This window comes from Meles meles, chromosome X (genome assembly GCF_922984935.1).
Source record: "Meles meles chromosome X, mMelMel3.1 paternal haplotype, whole genome shotgun sequence".
Classification (NCBI taxonomy): domain Eukaryota; kingdom Metazoa; phylum Chordata; class Mammalia; order Carnivora; family Mustelidae; genus Meles; species Meles meles.
The window spans coordinates 29,126,293-29,146,858 of NC_060087.1; the positions used below are offsets into that span (position 1 = coordinate 29,126,293).

Here is a 20,566-nt window from a genome sequence, read left to right on the forward strand (position 1 = left end):
ATGATGATGATATTATTATCAATACTGGGTATCAGAAAAACTGTGCTTGGCACTTTTCTTATGGCATCTTATGAATTATTATGATGATAATTTTATATATAAGGAAATTGAGTCCTAGAAAGGTTACATAACTAGTTTAAGGTTATACTGCTAGAGAGTGACAGTAAGTTTAAATTTAGATTATTCCAAAGCTTGTTCTGAACTTATTCTTTTTATTACAGCATTATATTTTCTTCCTATACCTAGAGAATAACACAGTGTCCAAAATCTAGAATTCCTTTTATGCCTTATGTTTAGAAGGTTGATGACAACCTTTGCAAGAAAACTATTGTCTAAGTCCTTGTTGTTGATGGTTTTAATAAAAGGGAAATGGTTTTTGATACTTTCCTGTTACTTAGTGTGTTGCATATCCACAATTCATATATAGCCTTTTATAAAATTAACCAAATAAGAAAAGTTTCTTTTTTATACTATTTGTTCCTTCTAACTTTGTACACATTTATTCTGATTACATAAAGAATAAAAAGAAAGGAAAAAAAAAACACAGATGATATAGGGGAAAAAAAGAATATCGGCTTTAAAAAATAAGCAAGAAAATGCAATCTGACACTAAAACAAATTAATACGAGGACCAGAATTAAGTCCAATATCCCATGACATGGAATCTAAAAGAAATGATGAGGGGATTAGCAATTTTTTTTCTCTGTTACTTCTTCTCTGTTACTGCTGGAATTCTTCTCTGTTACTGCTGGAAATACTTCTCTGCTACTGCTAGAAAACTCACCATTTCTTTCCTCACAGATTAACAAAGAGTGGGTTTTCCAGAAGCACAAGTTACCACTGTTGAGTGCTTTCAATCTATTTTAAATTTGCCCATGATTAGGCTAGTCTATATGTAGCTGACAAACTAATAGAACAGTAATAATTACTTACTTTCAACAGTGAATTAGACACTACACTAAGGATTACTCATGTACTTTTAAAACCTCATGATGATTCTCCATATTAAGTTTCACTATTCATTTCATATATAAGGAAACTTGGAAAGGGTCCTTCCAGGTGAAACTGCTAAGCACGACCCTAGCCCTCTTCCCCGTTTATCTGTTTTGTGGCCTCCTTAAACACATAAAGGCACTTAATGTGTCTCAGTCTTTGTACTAGCTACTCCTTCCTTCTGGAAAGTTCTTCCCTAGTCTTTACATGACTGGTTCATGCTAGACAATCATATTTCAGTTGATATCATCTCCTCAGCAAAGCCTTTCTTCACTTCTGAAACCAGAGTACCCACCCATTCAGTCACTTCATTTTATCATCAATGAAGCACTTATTATCTGATAAGTATTTTGTTTATTTATAATAAGTACGTCATTGAGAATTTAGGTATATGAGATATAAAATATATATGATGTGCTATCATTACAATATATATACTACATATTATTATATGTATTATAATGTGTATTATATATTGTAGACCGTGCTTAACATAGTAGGTATTTTGTAAACATTATGAAAACACTATTTCAAAATTTACTTGTCTCTCTATCCTTCTCATTTAATTTTTAGAACATTTTCACTCAGGCATAATTACTATACCACAAAATTCATGCTTTTAAAGTGCACAAGTGTACAAGTGTAGAACTCAGTGATATTTAGTATATTTAGAGTTTTGCAATTGTCACCACTAAATAATGCAAAACATTTTCATCCCCTTGAAAAAGAAACCCATAGCAGTCATTCTCCATTTTTTGTTTCCCTGTATCCTGGAAGCCACTCATCTACTTTGTGTCTGTATTGATTTCCCTATTCTAGACATTTCATATGAATCTCATGATTTTTTACATTTTCATAAATCAAGAGTATTAACATGTTAATAAAAATATCTAATATGTACTGAATACATAATATGTAAGGGTTGGCAGCCTTACAAAGCACTTCTTTTTTCAGTTGTTAAAGAAAATGAATCAATTTAGCACTCATTTATAACAAAATAATTCCAAAAAATAGAACAAGAGGCAAAGGAAACACATGTACACTAAAAATATATTTTTAAAAAATTTTAAGAGACTTTCTTTTTATGACTTTTAAAGTTCTTTAATGGCCTTTATCTTTTTAATTTTAGTTTTGAGTTCACAGCAAAACTGAGAAGAAAATACAGATACCTGTCCCCACATATGCATAGCTTCTCTCAGTATCAAATCCCCCATTAAAATGGTACATTTGCTGCAAGTGATAAACCTGCACTGATACATCATATTCATTCAAAGTCCATGGTTTATCTTAATGCTCAATTTTGGTCTTGTGCATCTTAATGGTTTTGGATAAATGTATAAGGACATATATCCATTATTATAGTACCATCCAGAATATTTTCATTGCTCTAAAAGTCTTCTGTGCTCTGCCTATTACCCCCCTTCTCCATGATAATTCCTGGCCACCTGTGATCTTTTTACTGTTTCCATAGCTTTGTCTTTTCCAAAATGTCATGTAGTTGAAAACGAATAATATGTAGTCTTTTCAGATTGGTTTATTTCCCTTAGTAATATGCATTTAACTTTCCTCCATGTTGTTTCATGGCTTGATAGTTTTCTTTTTCTTTTTTTCCTTAGGGCTACATAATAGCTTATTTATCCATTCCCTTACTGAACGATATCTTGGTTGCTACTAAGTTTTGGCAATTATGAATAAAGCTACTATAAATATCCATGTTCAGATTTTGTATGGAATAAATTTTCAATTCCTTTGGGTAAATACCAGGGAGTGCTATTGCTGGATCATATGTTAAAGTTATGTTTTGTAAAAAGTGACCAAACTGTCTTGCAGAGTAATAGTGCTAACATTTTAGATTCCTATCAGCAGTGAATGAGAGTTCCTGCTGTTCCATATCCTCACCAGCATTTGGTGGTGTCAGTGATTTAGATTTTGGCTGTTCTAATAGGTGTGTAGTAGCATTTCATTTCTTAAATTTGCATTTCCGTGATGACATATGTATATCTGTCATCTGTATATCCTCATTGATGGTTATCTATTAAGACCCTTTTGGGGGTGAGGAGTCAAGATGGCAGAGAAGTAGCAGGCTGAGACTACATCAGGTAGCAGGAGATCAGCTAGATAGCTTATCTAAACATTGCAAACACCTACAAATCCAATGGGAGATCGAAGAGAAGAAAAACAGAAATTATAGAAACAGAAAATCAACCACGTTCTGAAAGGTAGGACTGGCGGAGAAGTGAATCCAAAACAACAGGAAGATAGACTACAGGGGCAGGGGCCGGCTCCCGGCAAGCGGCGGAGCAACAGAGCACAAAATCAGGACTTTTAAAAGTCTGTTCCACTGAGGGACATTGCTCCAGAGGCTAAACCGAGGTGAAGCCCATGGCCCCAGGTCCCACAGGGTCACAGAAGGATCGGGGGTGTCCGAGTGCTGCAGAGCTCACAGGTATTAGAACGGGGAAGCGGCAACAGAGACAGAACCGAGGACTGAGCTCTCAGCTCGGGGTTACCTTGAACCAGTCGCAGGCTGGGTGAACTCGGAGCGTGGCTGGAGGCTGGGGATATGAGAGTGATTGGGCGCTGTTCTCTGGGGGCGCACTGAGAAATGGGGTCCCGGGCTCTCTGCTCCTCTGGGCCAGAGACTGGGAGGCGGCCATTTTCATTTCCGTCCTCCGGAACTCTACAGACAGCGTTCAGGGAACAGAAGCTCCCGAAAGTGAACTGAAGCGGATTACTTAGTCCGCCCCCCCGTAAAGGCAGTGCAATTCCGCCTCGGGCAAAGACACTTGAGAGTCACTACAACAGGCCCCTCCCCCAGAAGATCAACAAAAAATCCAGCCAGGACGAAGTTCATCTACCAAGGAAAGCAGGTTCAATACCTAGGACAGCAGCGGAATTCCAGAGGAGGAGAAAGCAAAGCACGGAACTCATGGCTTTCTCCCCATGATTCTTTAGTCTTGCGGTTAATTTAATTTTTTTTCATTTTTTTTTCTTTCTTTTTTCTTATTCTGCTAAATTTTTTAAACTTTTACCTTTTTCTGTTTTAACATTTTTAACTAGTTTATCAATATATATATATATTTCCTTTCTTTTTTATATTTTTTCTTTGTTTTCTATTTTAATTTTTTTCTTTTTTTTCTGAACCTCTTTTTATCCCCTTCCCCACCGCCCCCCGATTTGAGGTCTCTTCTGATTTGCTTAAAGCTCACTTTTCTGGGGTCTTTGCCACCATTTTAGTATTTTACTTGCTCCTTCATATACTCTTATCAGGACAAAATGACAAGGTGGAAAAATTCACCACAAAAAAAAAGAACAGGAGGCCGTACTGAAGGCTAGGGACCTAATCAATATGGACATTGCTAATATGTCAGATCTAGAGTTCAGAATGACAATTCTGGGCTCGAAAAAGGCATGGAAGATATCAGAGAAGCACTCTCTGGAGAGATAAAAGCCCTTTCTGGAGAAATAAAAGAACTAAAATCTAACCAAGTTGAAATCAAAAAAGCTATTAATGAGCTACAATCAAAAATGAAGGCTCTCACTGCTAGGATAAATGAGGCAGAGGAAAGAATTAGTGATATAGAAGACCAAATGACAGAGAATAAAGAAGCTGAGCAAAAGAGGGACAAACGGCTACTGGACCACAGGGGGAGAATTCGAGAGATAAGTGACACCATAAGACGAAACAACATTAGAGTAATTGGGATTCCAGAAGAAGAAGAAAGAGAGAGGGGAGCAGAAGGTATATTGGAGAGAATTTCCCTAATATGGCAAAGGGAACAAGAATCAAAATCCAGGAGGTGCAGAGAACCCCCCTCAAAATCAACAAGAATAGGTCCACACCCTATCACCTCATAGTAAAATTTACAAGTCTTAGTGACAAAGAGAAAATACTGAAAGCAGCCCGGGAAAAGAAGTCTATAACATACAATGGTAAAAATATTAGATTGGCAGCAGACTTATCCTCAGAGACCTGGCAGGCAAGAAAGAGCTGGCATGATATATTCAGAGCACTAAATGAGAAAAACATGCAGCCAAGAATACTCTATCCAGCTAGGCTATCATTGAAAATAGAAGGAGAGATTAAAAGCTTCCAGGACAAACAAAAACTGAAAGAATTTGCAAACACCAAACCAGCTCTACAGGAAATATTGAAAGGGGTCCTCTAAGCAAAGAGAGAGCCTAAAAGTAGTAGATCAGAAAGGTACAGAGATAATATACAGTAACAGTCACCTTACAGGCAATATAATGGCACTAAATTCATATCTCTCAATAGTTACCCTGAATGTTAATGGGCTAAATGCCCCAATCAAAAGACACAGCGTATCAGAATGGATAAAAAAACAAAACCCATCTATATTTTGCCTACAAGAAACTCATTTTAGACACGAAGACACCTCCAGATTTAAAGTGAGGGGGTGGAAAACAGTTTACCATGGTAATGGGCATCAGAAGAAAGCTGGGGTGACAATCCTTATATCAGATCAATTAGATTTTAAGCCAAAGACCATAATAAGAGATGATGAAGGACACTATATCCTACTCAAAGGGTCTGTCCAACAAGAAGATCTAACCATTTTAAATATCTATGCCCCTAACGTGGGAGCAGCCAACTATATAAACCAATTAATAACAAAATCAAAGAAGCACATCAATAATAATACAATAATAGTAGGGGACTTTAACACTCCCCTCACTGAAATGGACAGATCATCCAAGCAAAAGATCAACAAGGAAATAAAGGCCTTAAATGACACACTGGACCAGATGGACATCACAGATATATTCAGAACATTTCATCCCAAAGCAACAGAATACACATTCTTCTCTAGTGCACATGGAACCTTCTCCAGAATAGATCACATTCTGGGTCCTAAATCAGGTCTCAACCAGTATCAAAAGATTAGGATCATTCCCTGCATATTTTCAGACCACAATGCTCTGAAGCTAGAACTCAATCACAAGAGGAAATTTGGAAAGAACCCAAATACATGGAGACTAAACAGCATCCTTCTAAAGAATGAATGGGTCAACCAGGAAATTAAAGAAGAATTTAAAAAATTCATGGAAACAAATGATAATGAAAATACAACGGTTCAAAATCTGTGGGATGCAACAAAGGCAGTCCTGAGATGAAAATATATAGCGGTACCAGCCTTTCTCAAGAAACAAGAAAGGTCTCAAGTACACAACCTAACCCTACACCTAAAGGAGCTGGAGAAAGAACAAGAAAGAAACCCTAAACCCAGCGGGAGAAGAGGAATCATAAAGATCAGAGCAGAAATCAATGAAATAGAAACCAAAAAAAAAAACAATAGAAAAAATCAATGAAACTAGGTGTTGGTTCTTTGAAAGAATTAATAAGATTGATAAACCCCAGGCCACACTTATCAAAAAGAAAAGATAAAGGACCCAAATAAATAAAATCATGAATGAAAGAGGAGAGATCAAAACTAACACCAAAGAAATACAGACAATTATAAGAACATACTATGAGCAACTCTACGCCAACAAATTTGACAATCTGAAAGAAGTGGATGCATTCCTAGAGACATATAAACTACCACAAATGAAGCAGGAAGAAATAGAAAATCTGAACAGACCCATAACCAGTGAGGAGAATGAAAGAGTCATCAAAAATCTCCAAACAAACAAAAGCCCAGGGCCAGACGGCTTCCCAGGGGAATTCTACCAAATATTTAAAGAAGTACTAATTCCTATTCTCCTGAAACTGTTCCAAAAAATAGAAATGGAAGGAAAACTTCCAAATTCATTTTATGAGGCCAGCATCACCTTGATCCCAAAACCAGACAAGGATCCCACCGAAAAAGAGAACTACAGACCAATATCCTTGATGAACACAGAGGCAAAAATTCTCACCCAAATACTAGCCAATAGGACTCAACAGTACATTAAAAAGATTATTCACCACGACCAAGTGGGATTTATTCCAGGGCTGCAAGGTTGGTTCAACATCCACAAATCAATCAATGTGATACAACACATTAATAAAAGAAAGAACAAGAATCATATGATACTCTCCATAGATGCTGAAAAAGCATTTGACAAAGTACAGCATCCCTTCCTGATCAAAACTCTTCAAAGTGTCGGGATAGAGGGCACATACCTCAATATTATCAAAGCCATCTATGAAAAACCCACCGCAAATATCATTCTCAATAGAGAAAAACTGAAAGCTTTTCTGCTAAGGTCAGGAACACAGCAGGGATGTCCATTATCACCACTGCTATTCAACATAGTACTAGAAGACTTAGCCTCAGCAATCAGACAACAAAAAGAAATTAAAGGCATCCAAATCAGCAAAGAAGAAGTCAAACTATCACTCTTCACAGATGATATGATACTATATGTGGAAAACCCAAAAGACTCCACTCCAAAACTGCTAGAACTTGTACAGGAATTCAGTAAAGTGTCAGGATATAAAATTAATGCACGGAAATCAGTTGCATATCTGTACACCAACAACAAGACAGAAGAAAGAGAAATTAAGGAGTCAATCCCATTTACAATTGCACCCAAAACTATAAGATACCTAGGAATAAACCTAACCAAAGAGGCTAAGAATCTATATGCAGAAAACTATAAAGTATTTATGAAAGAAATTGAGGAAGACACAAAGAAATGGAAAAATGTTCCATGCTCCTGGATTGGAAGAATAAATATTGTGAAAATGTCTATGCTACCTAAAGCAATCTACACATTTAATGCAATCCCTATCAAAATACCATCCATATTTTCAAGGAAATGGAACAAATAATCCTCAAATTTATATGGAACAAGAAAAGACCTCGAATAGCCAAAGGAATATTGAAAAAGAAAGCCAACATTGGTGGCATCACAATTCCGGACTTCAAGCTCTATTACAAAGCTGTCATCATCAAGACAGCATGGTACTGGCACAAAAACAGACACATAGATCAATGGAACAGAATAGAGAGCCCAGCAATAGACCGTCAACTCAATGGTCAACTAATCTTCGACAAAGCAGGAAAGAATGTCCAATGGAAAAATGACAGCCTCTTCAATAAATGGTGTTAGGAAAATTGGACAGCCACATGCAGAAAAATGAAATTGGACCACTTCCTTACACCACGCACGAAAATAGACTCAAAAGGGATGAAGGACCTCAATATGAGAAAGGAATCCATCAAAATCCTTGAGGAGAACGCAGGCAGCCACCTCTTCGACCTCAGCCGCAGCAACATCTTCCTAGGAACGTCGGCAAAGGCAAGGGAAGCAAGGGCAAAAATGAACTATTGGGATTTCATCAAGATCAAAAGCTTTTGCACAGCAAAGGAAACAGTTAACAAAACCAAAAGGCAACTGCCAGAATTGGAGAAGATATTTGCAAACGCCCTATTAGATAAAGGGCTAGTATCCAAAATCTATAAGGAACTTAGCAAACTCAACACCCAAAGAACAAACAATCCAATCAAGAAATGGGCAGAGGACATGAACAGACATTTCTGCAAAGAAGACATCCAGATGACCAACAGACACGTGAAAAAGTGCTCCACATCACTTGGCATCAGGGAAATACAAATCAAAACCACAATGAGATATCACCTCACACCAGTCAGAATGGCTAAAATTAACAAGTCAGGAAATGACAGATGCTGGCGAGGATGCAGAGAAACGGGAACCCTCCTCCACTGTTGGTGGGAATGCAAGCTGGTGCAACCACTCTGGAAAACAGCATGGAGGTTCCTCAAAATGTTGAAAATAGAACTACCCTAGGACCCAGCAATTGCACTACTGGGTAATCACTCTAAAGATACAAACGCAGTGATCCGAAGGGGCACGTGCACCCAAATGTCTATAGCTGCAATGTCTACAATAGCCAAACTATGGAAAGAACCTAGATGTCCATCAACAGATGAATGGATAAAGAAGAAGTGGTATATATACACAATGGAATACTACGCAGCCATCAAAAGAAATGAAATCTTGCCATTTGCGATGGAACTAGAGGGTATCATGCTTAGTGAAATAAGTCAATCGGAGAAAGACAACTATCATATGATCTCCCTGATATGAGGATGTGGAGATGCAACATGGGGGGTTAGGGGGATAGGAGAAGAATAAATGAAACAAGATGGGATTGGGAGGGAGACAAACCATAAGTGACTCTTAATCTCATAGAACCAGCTGAGGGTTGCTGGGGGGAGGTGGGGTTGGGAGAGGGGGAGTGGGGTTATGGACATTGGGGAGGGTATATGCTATGGAGAGTGCTGTGAAGTGTGTAAACCTGGCGATTCACAGACCTGTACCCCTGGGGATAAAAATACTTTATATGTTTATAAAAAATATGAAATAAAAAAATTTTATAAAAAGACCCTTTTGGTGGGTATTTGGCCCAGTTTTTAATCAGGCTGTTTATTTACAAAGCACTTTTCATACATTAGTTCATATAATCTTTCTAGAAAATGTAGAGGGTAATCATCATTAATATTCAACTACAGATGCTGATGGAAAAACTAAGATGAGAAAGTTTAAGAACTTCTAGGACCACAAAGTTGAAAATGTAAGAACCTAGATTTAAACTGAGGCCCTGATCATTTGTTTTGTCACCGTGCATCTCCCTTGCTCTTACCGGTATTGTAGTAATGGAGCAAGGTGCTCATAGTAGCCTCTACTAAGGGCATTTGGGTATAGATAACTAACATTAGTTCCACCAGCAGAAACAGCTCTATCTTTACATGAGTAAGGAATGTAGGGGAGGCAGGGCACATATATTATTTCATTCATCACAAATTAATAAAACTGAAATGTTCCTTTACCTCCTCTCCTTTCTCTTATCCATAATTCCCCTGGTTGTCAATCATGAAACACTGTGGTCTTATATCAAAACTAGGAAAATTAAGAAGGACTTGCATTTTGACTCAAAGAAATTCTAGTAAATAGAATTACTTTAAAAAATAATTACTTTTTAAAAAATTACTTTATATATATAGTGTATCAGTATACATAGAAATAAACAATTATTTGACACAACATTACATTTCTTTGATTCATAGCTTGCATTGCATTCTTTTGGGACTCAAGATTATTTCAAAAGGAAGGTTCTGAATGGTATTTGGTATAGAGCCCTATTCAATAGCTTTGATGATATTTGTAATTTTGAATCAAATAAATTGCACTGGGTTAGTAAATGTTTAAATACATTTCCAAAAATTATGAAAATACTCATTTAACTATGATTTTTTTGTCTTTAAATGTATAACCAACAAGTACACAAATTTTAAGTAGAATAACACACACCAGGGAGTAATATTTGAAATGACTGTGAATTTTGGTTTGCGGATGTTCTTGGCCTTTGCTCCTATGATTCACCACACCTTCTAGGCATGCAATTATCTCTTAACACCCCACAACCTGTCATGCAGTATGCCATTCCTTAAATGAGATTTTGTCCCAAGCAACATTATATACTTAGCTCTTAATAATTTTACTAGAAGCATCAACTAGTAATTTCTGATGGGCAAAAAAAATCAATGTTACCATTTAAAATAGATTTTTCTTTCTGTAATAAAAGCCAAATCCTCATGTTCTATTTGTAACCTGAATGATCCTTTAAGAGCATTTAACTCCTATAATTGAATTGTAGAAGTTAAAATATGTCCAACTTAACACTTAACCTAACATGGAAAGCTGCATGTGAATAGTGTGTATTGCATTTGTTTTATTACATTTGCACCACAACATCCTTTATAGATATTCAGATGAGTCACTCCACTGGAAACAAGAAGGAACACAACTAATCTTGGGCTTTCATTGGTTTGATTACTATTTCAACTTTAAATGGGTGTATGATAATTAGTGGGTGTGGAACAGTCAGTACTGCTCAAGGAGTAATTGCCTTTCATGAAAAACAAAGTTCTAAAGAAGCAAAGTAAACTGCGAGAGACAATCGATTCAGTCTTACACACCTCTCTGACATAGTTTTAAAAGGAGCAGATGTGCTAAAAAGCCAGTGAGAAGACGGTTAGTATTTCCAAGGGTTCATGCAGGAATAGAATGTCTAACACCTGACTGCTCATATTTTGCACAATGATTTACTGCAGTGTATAATCTACATGAGCATCCCAATATAGGAAGTTTTCATATCAGGAAAGTATTGAAACCGTAAAATATAGTAAATTTAAACTTAAAAGTGAAAGGTTTTGTTTAAAAGAGAACAGACATAAAGAATATGTTTCCTAGAGATTAAAGTAAATCTGTTTATAATTACTCTATGTGGAGATGGACATTTCATTCCTAAATAATACCTGTACCTTTACGATTCTAAATGTCTAGGCAGACATGTGAGTGATAATTACAAATGAGGTTAATGTGAAATAAAAACAATGAATGGATCACACTAGCGTCTGTCTCCCTTATTTATTTATTTATTTATTTATTTATTTGGTCTCCCTTTTTAAATTTTTATTTTAATTCCAGTTAGGTGATATACACTGTAATATCAGTTTCCGGTGTACAACATATGATTCAACACTTTGTTACATCACCCACTGCTCATCACAAGTGCACTCCTTTTTTTTTTTTTTTTTTTTACAAGTGCACTCCTTAATCCCCATCACCTATTTCACCTATCCCTCACCCCCTCCCTTCTGATAACCATCAACATATTCTTTGTAGTTAAGAGTCTGTTTCTTGATTTCCTTCTCTCTCTTTTGCTCTCTCATATTTTTTCTCTTTGCTTATTCGTTTTGTTTCTTAAATTCTACATATGAGTGAAATCATATGGTATTTGTTTTTCTCTGATTGACTTGTTTTGCTTAGCATAATACTCTCTAGCTCCATCCATGTTGCAAATGGCAAAGTTTCATTCTTTTTTATGACCAAATAATACTCCTTTGTACATATATACTACATGTTCTTTATCCATTCATCATTCAGTGGATACTTGGGTTCTTCCCATAGCTTGGATACTATAAAGAATGCTGCTATAAACATAGGGGTTGCATGTATCCCTTACTAACACCTGTCTTAATAGGCCTCCATTTACCTGAATTTTTGGATAAACCAAAACTCCACATTTCCTCTGTTAGATTCCTGATGGACCAAGATGACCTGCTGAAAGATATTAACTAGAAAGCTACATCTTTAAGTCAAACTCTATACTGCAGTAGACTAAGGATAGCTGCAACATTTTTTGATACTCCTCCTATTGAAGAGGTAAAATCTTTGTTTCCACTCTTTAAGGTAAGTGAACTCTATGACTCCCTTGACAAATAGAATCTGCTAGAAGAAATGCTCTGTTGCTTCCCAGAGACAGACATTAAGAGTCCAGAAACTTACACTTCCTTTCTTCGGTATCATTTACTCTTGGACCCTCAGCTACCATGTGAGAAGTTCAACAACCGTAAGTCCACTATGCTGGAGAGGCCACCTTGTAGGCATTATGTCAGCCGTGTTGAGCCAAATCTTCCAGTCATCCCCACTAATGCACAAGACATGTGAGTGAAACTGTTTCTGATTCTTCTGGCCAGCCACTTGACAGCTGGGTACCATTGCATGATCACAGCTATACAAAACCAAGTAGAAAAATCACCCCACTGACCTATACCCAAATTCACGACTCACAGAAATATGAGATATAAATCGTGACTGCTGTTTTGAGCTAGTAAGTTTAGACTGATTTGTTATTATAGCAATAGATAACCAAAACATATGGCTTACTAAGAGTCCACTGTGATTGTTTTCATTCTTACTTATTTAATTAAATAATATAATTATATACTATATAATTAGATGAAATAGAAGTAGAAAATAAAGCAATGTGTTCTTCCTCTAAACTCAACTGAATTTGTGAGAAAATCAGTAAAAGAGAGCTGAAGGAGAAAGAAAAGGACTTCCTATGGGGGATATTATAAAACTACTAAAGGAATCTCCTCTCAGATTATTTTGCAAATGCCTCTATGTCCTTTCTCCACTGCACAGGAACCAAAGTGCACAAGTCTTTAATCTGCACCCTAACCCCCTTAATTTTATGATGTCTTACTATCTGGTTATAAAATCCACATTCTCATTGCTGTTTCTTGAACACATCAAACACACTCTGGCCTTAGAATCTTTTTTTTTCTAGTTGTTCACTCTACCTGGAAGAGTTTCCCTATGGATACATGGTTGGCCTCAAGTCTTGCTCAGATCTCATATACACAATGAAATCCATTCTGACACCACATTTCATATCATTTCAGGTCATTGAACTTCTCAACTCCCTTACTCAACTACTTGGAATTTCCACTGCACTTAGATCCTTGACATATGGCATAATTTATTACTACACAACCATTACTGTTCTGACTGGAGTAAGAGGGTTTCCATCCTGAAGTGAATCCCAAAAGATGAACAGATAATTTTGAAGCACAATTTCAGGACATCATATAAAACAGTGAACATAACACTAAGGCTTTTAAACTACATTCAAGACTATTAAGAAGAACTTGAGGTTGTGAGCAAGGACAGTGTGAGATCAACAAGCCTTCCTAGGCTATGCTGTAGTCTGGCATGGGATCCAATGAGCCAAGATGAAGCTCTATTTGTATATTTCTGAAAGAATGGACACAGCACCTCAAAATGGATACAGAATTTATTTTTTCAGCAGTAATATTTTAGGTAATCCAAAGCTTTTTCCATCTGAAGTTTCTGGAGTCAGAGTTAACCATGAATGCTGAAGTCAACAAGTATACGGCAAAAAGTATTTATTTCACATTCACTTGTGTGTACAAAATCCCTAGTTCTATCATTTGACCATGATATTTAGCAAATTGCTCAATTTTCTGAATCTCAGTTTCCTTACCCATGAAAGTAAGTTGTTAACAACTCCCTTATAGTGTGTATTAATTAAATAAGAAAAACCAAAGTAAGATTTCATTCTTTTTTTTTATGGCTGAGTGATATTCCACTTTGTGTGTGTATATACATATCACCATATACACACACACACACACACACACATATACATATATATATGTATATATAAAGAAGCCATATATATATGGCTTCTTTATCCATTTATAAGTTGATGAACATGTGGGCTCTTTCCATAATTTGACTATTGTTGATAATGCTGCTGTAAGCATTGGGGTGCATGCATACCTTCAAATTAATACATATGTGTCCTTTCAGTAAATACCTTGTGAGCACTGGGCGTTATATGTAAGTACTGAATCACTAGACTACATCTGAAATTAATATTACACTGTACATTAACTGCAATTCAAATAAAAGCTAAAGAAGAACCAAAACAAATTCATTCATAGAATGTGGCCCATACTGAGACCTAAAAAAAGTAACTAGGTATCACTATCTTTATTTTCCTGAGATGAACTGTTAATAAAAAAAAAAGAAAGAGGGAGAGAATAAAGTTGATAACCTTCAATTAAATATATTTTAGCAATAGACCATGTTTTAAAATGATCAAAAATTTTAATACAATTTTGAAAAAAGTGATCAAACAGATTCACTACATTACTTACTATATGGATCTTGGATTAGTTTGGGATTTTTTTAAAAAGTCTTGGATCCTTAGAAAATTTAAGGGATGAGAGAGTCATTAGTTTTCCTTGTTTACTGATGAGAAAATGGTAGTAGCTTATTGAAAGCTACAGGGGGTTTTGATGGATTCTTTTCATAAAAGGAATGTTGCATTTATATTTAGTGTATGTTTATGTATATATACATATATTAAAGCATAGTGAAGTCCACTGAAGATTTTTATCTGTGGAATATACTAGTTACTTAGTAATTCTATGTAGGAGAGAAGTAAGTTCACATACAGAAAGCTATTACAATATATTGCTCTAACACGGAGAAAGTTATTTCTGTTAAATATATGACCCGTTTATGGTCATTCCTAATGTTAGAAGCTGCTTCATCCAGCAATCATATTACCATCATAATTCACCAGAAAACCTACTCTCTCTTTCCTTCAAATACGTAGTCACTTAAACTAAATGTATAGGAAAAGAAAAACAAAACAAAACAACTAACATGTAGTTTAGGAACTAAGGAAAATTTTAAAAGCAACAATCTCATTGAGAAAACAGAAGGTGGTACATTAAAAATTGCACATTATGGCAAAGGAAAATTTTCAGCAGTTTTTAAAATTAGTTGCAAATTGTTTCAGTTAACAAATGTAGATGGTGTTGTATTCATTGTGTATACTTGACTCAGATATAAACCTTTACGGTTATAAATTGTTTATATATCAGAGAAAAGAATATATGGTCAAAAATAACTGTATTTCTCACAAGGGACCTTTTTTAAAAAATTAGTACCTTAATGCGATATAATTTTTCAAAAAGGAATACAAAACTACAAAGTAAGAAAATGTGTGAAAATATATAAAAACGGTAATACACAAATTGACCTAATGGAGAGATTTCTAAAAAGTATTTAAGAATAAAACTGAAATATATAATGAGGTAAAAACAAATACTAAGACAATTGTTAAAAGGGATTTTTTTTGAAAGCTGTGTGCCACATTAATACTCACTTCTTTACCTTTGTTGTAAAAATAAATTTGTCCACCACTTTTGCCTCAAGCAAGACTCGTCGGCCCTCTGGATAATCTAAAATCACAGGAATCTTTAAAAAGTAGCACAGGTTTATTAAAAAAAAAAATTTGGAAGGGGAGGCGAACCATAAGAGACTATGGACTCTGAAAAACAACCTGAGGGTTTTGAAGGGTCAGGGGTGGGAGGTTGGGGGAACAGGTGGTGGGTAATAGGGAGGGCACATTTTGCATGGAGCACTGGGTGTTGTGCAAAAAGAATGAATACTGTTACACTGAAAAAATAAATAAAATGGGAAAAAAATAAATAAATAAATTTAAAAAAAAAGTAGCACAGGTAATATCTTTCATTTTTTAGGGGGGCACAGAGGAAGAAGGAGAGAGAAAACCAAGCAGGCTGCATGCTCAGCACTGAGCCTGATGGGGAGTTCAGTCTCACAACCCTGAGATCAAGACCTGAACCAAAACCAAGAGTCAGATGCTTAACCAACTAAGGCAGCAAGGTGCCCCAGTTTCTTTCACCTTTTTAAATGATTTTATTTACTTGTCAGAAAGAGAGAGAGAGCGAGCACGTACAAACAGGGTGAGCAGAAGGCAGAGGGAGAAGTAGGCTCCCTGCTGAACAAGGAACCTGACGTGGGACTTGATCCCAGGACTCTGGGATCATGACCTGAGCTGAAGGTAGGTGCTTAACTGACTGAGCCACCCCAGTGTCCCTCTTTCACTTTTAATAGGTGGAGAAGAACTGTAGAAAGACCCCAAAATCTTTAGTACTAAATAGGTCACATGATGCAAACAATGTGTCTAATCGATAAAAAATAGTAATCTTGACACATACTCTTCCTTCCATTTTATTTCTAAAGCAATAGCCAAGAAGTTGTCAAAATATCAGTTGTGTTTTCATTCTGTTTATTTCTTTCAAGAATTCTGTATTTAAACAAATTAGGTTTCCTTTAAGCATTAGTAACTTAAAAAAACTTTACAAAACTCTAATAATTAGCAGTAATGTTTGAAGTGTGAGAACTTCTAAAGTAGGGATGTCTTGTAGTCTATGAATTCACACCAAATCAGTTTATAAAAAATAATCCTGAATTTTTCTACCCCCCCCCCACCAGCCACAAAGATGGAATATTTCATGTCTGCTTTGTTTTATTTTTCCTTAGATGAGAAAAGACCAAAATTGGGAGGCAAAAATGTGTTCTGTCTCCCTGGCTCCGTTTTTGTTTTTTCTCTTAAACCTTGTTGCCAGTTACATTGACTTTTGTTTGTAGGAGTTTCTTTGTGTTTGTGTTTGTTCCCTTACACACAAGCTCCCTTCATGGGGTCTTTTGCCAAGTCATTATATTATCCTTTTAGAATATGGTCAAGGACAAGCCCATATTAAAATCCAGTTTTCATTTCTAAGAAGACACTGGAATAGATCACACATAGTTTAAAAGGATATCTTTCCTCACCTTTCACTTATTAAAAGAAAGTGATAACAATGACATTCTTATTTTGAGTGATTTAATCACATTTTCTTATCCATGTGATTTTTGTCATCTAATTTAAGAAAGTTATGAGGGACATGGCCTGGTTACATATTATGTCCTTTTTCCAGAAGTACAATTCAGAAACTAATTTTGATTTTGGGTTTTTTTCTAAAATGCTCCCATAGATTCACCTACCTCTCTCCTGCTTTATGGCTAATGACAATAATGTCAACTTTTCAATTATTTTAATGAATATAACACCTCTCTCCTTTCCTCAAAAATGGAAGCTTTTATGATTTGGGAGGGCAAATATCGTGTTCATTTTTTCCTTTCTCCTTCTGCTGACCCAAGCTATTAATAATCTTCACAATACCAATCTAGATAGCAATTCAGACTATGTTCATAAGCATTTCAAATCCAGAAGCCTCCACAGAGGCTCAGGCCTTAAAGAAATACAGCCACTTGGGACTTCCAGCCTCCCTCTAGCTGCCATCTTGCGCCCCCGCGTGTGTGCACCTAATCTCAGCTGGTCTGCCCAAGACCCCCTGAGCGCCAACCCTAGTCCCCCGCGCGGTCCCATTTCCACTCCAACAAGGTGAAAGAAACTATCATGAACCAAGAGAAACTCGCCAAACTGCAAGCACAAGTGCGCATTGGTGGGAAAGGAACTGCTCGCTGAAAGAAGAAGGTGGTTCATAGAACAGCTACCGCAGATGATAAAAAACTTCAGTTCTCTTTAAAGAACTTAGGGGTAAACAATATCTCTGGTATCGAAGAAGTGAATATGTTCACAAACCAAGGAACAGTGATCCACTTTAACAACCCCAAAGTTCAGGCATCGCTGGCAGCGAACACTTTCACCATTACAGGCCATGCTGAGACAAAGCAACTGACAGAAACGCTACCCAGTGTCTTAAACCAGCTTGGTGCAGACAGTCTGACTAGCTGAAGAAGACTGGCTGAAGCTCTGCCCAAACAATCTGTGGATGGAAAAGCACCACTTGCTACTGGAGAGGATGATGATGATGAAGTTCCAGAACCTGTACTTGAAAATGTGCCAAATCGGTAGTGGTCTCTTTGGAAATAAAGTTTTTAAATATATATCTTGATTTTTAACTATCTTGTGGAGAATTTTGATGAAGCTTCCAAGAACGAATCAAACTGAATTGAGTCAACTTCTGAAGAAGATAAAACTTGAAGAAGTTACTGGGAGCTGCTAGTTTAGATTATGACTGCTTTTTAAAATTTTGTTCATGGATCTGATAAAATCTAGATCTCTAATATTTTTAAGCCCAAGCCCATTGGACACTGCAGCTCTTTTCAGTTTTTGCTATACACAATTCATTCTTTGCAGCTAATTAAGCTGAAGAAGCCTGGGAATAAAGTTTGAAACAAGATTAATAAAGTTCTTTGCCTAGGAAAAAAAAAAAAAAGAAATGCAGCCACTTGGAACCAGTGCTGCCCTCTGAGTCTTTGAGTCTCTCTGAAACATTAATTAAAATCCCTGGTAAATAAATATGCAGATATGCTACCTATCTGCAAAGAATGATTAGCTACCAATGGCTAAATGTTTTATGATTTCTACTTTTTAATGTAAAGTTTTAGCAACATCAAGGCCGTAACCAAAGGAATGATAATTACAAAAACAAACAAACAAATGAACAGGGGCCTGCTGAATCAGTAGAGCATGTGACACTTGATCTCAGGATCATGAGTTCGAATCCCACATTGGGTACAGAGTTTACTTAAAACAAACAAGGAAAAATAACAACCAAAAGACAGAATCAGACCTATAAATTCAGAGAACAAAAATGATAGTTGCCAGAGGGGACGGGGTGGGGAAGGGGCAAAATGGCTGAAAGGGACTGGGAAATAGCCTCTCAGTCATGGAATGAATAAATCTTGGGAATAAAAGATACAGCATAGGGAATATAGTCAATGGCACTGTAATGGTGTTGTGTGATGACAGATGGTAGCTACACTTGTGGTGAGCATAGCATAAGCTATAAACTTGTCGAATCACCATGTTGTACACCTGAAACTCATGTAACACTGTGTGTCAACTGTACTCAAAGAAAAAGTGCTAAAACACCCAGCAAGAGTTCATGGTGTTTTGGTGTTTTTAGAAAGCACAGTACACACACACACACACAGACACACACACACACACTCCAAACTAAAAAGAATCCCTCTCATTTCTGAAAATGTCCAAAGAAATTGTCCACCTGAACATCAGTGGAAAAGGAATCCCTTTCTTTTCATGCTCTTTTATATTTTTTATTATTTTTTAAATTTTTTTAAATTTTTTATAAACAGGTAATGTATTATTAGGCCCAGAGGTACAGGTCTGTGAATCGCCAGGTTTACACACTTCACAGCCCTCACCATAGCACATACCCTTCCCAATGTCCATAACCCTGCCACCCTCTCCCTAAACCCCTCCCTCCAGCCCCCCTCAGTTTGTTTTGTGACATTCAGAGTCTTTTCTGGTTTGTCTCCCTCCTGATCCCATCTTGTTTCATTTATTCTATTCATACGCCCCCAACCCCACCCCCATTGCATCTCCACTTTCTCCTATCAGGGAGATCATATGATAGTTGTCTTTCTCTGATTGACTTATTTCGCTAAGCATAATATCCTCTAGTTCCATCCACATCATCCATGCTCTTTTTTAGATGGAAATTTTTTTTAATGGTCACAAAACCTAAGGAGTATACTTAAGTCACTGCCACAGCATACACTGGTGACTAAGACTCCCCATCTCAAGACACACTTCTACCAGGGCTCAGATATTTTAGGGCTTTGGTAATTCAAAGATGAATAAAATGGTGTACCTATCTTCAAAGAATTTACAGAGAACATTCATGGGCATGGTATATGCTAGATTATAGAAGAATTGCATTTGTCCTGAACAATGGCAGGAAGATGAGTCATGAGGGGTGGCACTGTAAAGATAATATTTTAAAGATCTGTAAGACTGCAAGATCTTACTAAAAGTGGGGGAGGTGGAACACAAGGTTTAGTGCTTTAAGAAGAGGGATAAATATAAATAATATGTGTTGGTGATGGGCAAGTCTGCCTATTTTCATTTCTCTATTTAAGATATACCTAATGTTTGGGCAGAAGACATGAACAGACAGTTCTCCAATGAAGACATACAAATGGCTATCAGACACATGAAAAAAATGTTCATCATCACTAGCCCTCAGGGAGATTCAAATCAAAACTACATTGAGATACTACCTTACACCAGTTAGAATGGCCAAAATTAACAAGACAGGAAACAACGTGTGTTGGAGAGGATGTGGAGAAAGGGGAACCCTCTTACACTGTTGGTGGGAATGCAAGTTAGTGCAGCCACTTTGGAGAACAGTGTGGAGATTCCTGAAGAAATTAAGAATAGAGCTTCCCTATGACCCTGCAATTGCACTGCTGGGTATTTACCCCAAAGATACAGATGTAGCGAAAAGAAGGGCCATCTGTACCCCAATGTTTATTGTAGCAATGGCCACGGTTGCCAAACTGTGGAAAGAACCAAGATGCCCTTCAACGGATGAAT

At 36.6% G+C, this 20,566-nt stretch overlaps 1 protein-coding gene and 1 pseudogene across 9 annotated transcripts in view; one reads left to right on the top strand and one right to left on the bottom strand.

Annotated features, from left to right (window-relative positions):
* DMD (dystrophin) overlaps positions 1 to 20,566 on the bottom strand; it is a 2,324,635-nt gene that overhangs the window by 2,096,079 nt on the left and 207,990 nt on the right. The gene's annotated exons all lie outside the window — the stretch shown is intronic.
* Positions 17,606 to 18,172, top strand: LOC123934442 (annotated as a pseudogene).